Source organism: Ornithodoros turicata, unplaced genomic scaffold (assembly GCF_037126465.1).
Source record: "Ornithodoros turicata isolate Travis unplaced genomic scaffold, ASM3712646v1 Chromosome140, whole genome shotgun sequence".
NCBI classification, from domain to species: Eukaryota; Metazoa; Arthropoda; class Arachnida; order Ixodida; family Argasidae; genus Ornithodoros; species Ornithodoros turicata.
Genome location: NW_026999315.1, coordinates 24,315 through 26,505, shown reverse-complemented (window position 1 = coordinate 26,505; position 2,191 = coordinate 24,315).

Below are 2,191 nucleotides of genomic sequence, written 5' to 3'. Positions count from 1 at the left end.
CAAACTAGTGCCCAAGTTTTTGATCTCCAGTGATACCATTATTAAGTCTGTTCCTGGTGCCAAGATTCCGGACCTCACCAACATCGTGAACGACCTCCCGCAATGTGTAGACGTCGTGTTCCTTCAAGTCGGCTCAATAGACATCGGTGAGAACTCAGTTTTCTCCTGTGTGGAACTTTTTGACCTTCTGCTGTCTCACATCCACTCGACCCGTCCACACGTCTTTGTGGTCCTCTCCAGCATACCGCCACGACTTCCATCTGCATATGTGTCCTCTGACCAACGCTTTTTTACCCGAGAGACCAACCGTAAAATTCAACTGATCAACCAGCATTTCTGGTATTTGTCCATTATGAACGACCGTGTTGGCTTTATCCGCCACAGTCGTGTCGAACAATCGCCGTGGGACTTTTTAGCTATCGGCGGCCACCACCTGAATCTCCGGGGCGCTAGAATGCTGGCTTCCCATTACCGAAGCTGTATCAGGCTTCATTTCTGCCCAACCACCCGCTCCGTACGACAAGAGGTTGTCGTTTTCCCACATCCTGATGATTTCCCACCTCTGCCCCCTTCAATGGCTTCAACCCCTCATCCCATAGGACCAAACACGGCGCCTGCTGCTGTTCCTGGCCTACTCCCTCATACTCAGCACCTTCCATCAGTTCCCCCCGCGCGCTGTACCCAACGCTCCGCGTCTGCCTCACCTGTGCTCCCCTCACCCCGGTTCTCCCCACCTAACCAAGTACCTCATCCTTCGTCATGTCCTGCGCTTCTCGTTTGTGGTCACAGTGACCACCTCAGTCCCAACTGCTCACCTGGAACGCCCAGTTCCCACGAAGAACATCAACATGGTCGCAGACACCAATCCGTGGACGACAGTGCTACAGTGCCGCAAAACAGTGTGAACGCTCCAGTGAACTCAGCTGAGGCCACCATCACCTCCAGAACCACATCTGCTCTATGTGCGCGTAGACAACCCACCAAGAAACTTCGGAACGTCACTAGGAGGTATAACACCAGGAGCTCTCGGTGACTGGACATGGACAATAACAGGTCTGCTTCCTTCCTCAAAGCACGTAAATTAATCGATAAGAAAGCTAGATTTGTGTCTCATATTCATTACTATTCCGACTGCATAGCACAGAATATTGTTCCCAAAGGTTTGCTCGTTCATGCCGTCCCCAGCATTTACATTCCACTCTCCTCGAAGCTCTAGAAGATGGTCTAGCTCATTAAAGCATGCATCCATAGAATTGTTAAAAATTTTGCGTACTGAGAATTCGTACCGAATTAAGGATATTGACAACCAACTCCGGCAACTAGCACTAACACTACGGCCCAACGAAGTGACGGAACTGAGAATCTTTGCGTCTGATAAGCTCTCCAAACTACAATCTGTAAAATCCAAGAAAGCTAAACGTGACAAGCTAGACCTCACACCCGTTAATGATGTCAATGTCTGCAATATTTTAGTTGATATCACATATCCCACGGCATGCTCAAATGACATAGTTTTTAATTTGTCCAGTGCCACGCTAAATCAAGCTGATATTAGTGTTTTGTCTAAGGGTCTTAGCTTTGTCCCCACCCCACGTTCTGTTGATGAGTTCGACATACTCGATGATTTACAAAGCTTAGGTAGGAGGATGCATTTGCAGACATTTTTTTTACGGCAGCGCAATTACCAACACGAACCCTTTTAAGAAGTCCTCCATTTGGACCCCTGACGCATCACAAACTAGTCCCATGATCGACAACTACATCAAGGCGGTCTATAACGATATCAATAAGCGAGTCGTTGACTCAATTAACGTTAAGAGGACATACCACCCCCTGTTTTCTATGTGAACTTTGCATAGGTTTTGTGGCTGAACTACGAGACAGATCGGCTTGCGGACACTTTCATTGGAAAGGTGACGTCAAGATCTCTTAACTCTGGGAACTGAAATATCGCTCTAGCGTTGTAATTTTTTTTACGGACCCCTGAAGGTGGGAACCCCTCTGTTTTCTATGTGAACTTTGCATAGGTTTTGTGGCTGAACTACGAGACAGATCGGAATGCGGAAACTTTCATCGGAAAGGTGACGTCAAGATATCTTAACTCTGGGAACTGAAATATCGTTCTAGCGTCGTAATTTTTTTTAAAAAGAAAAAGAAACGAATTTTGTCGCTACAGCTTCAAAAAATCCAA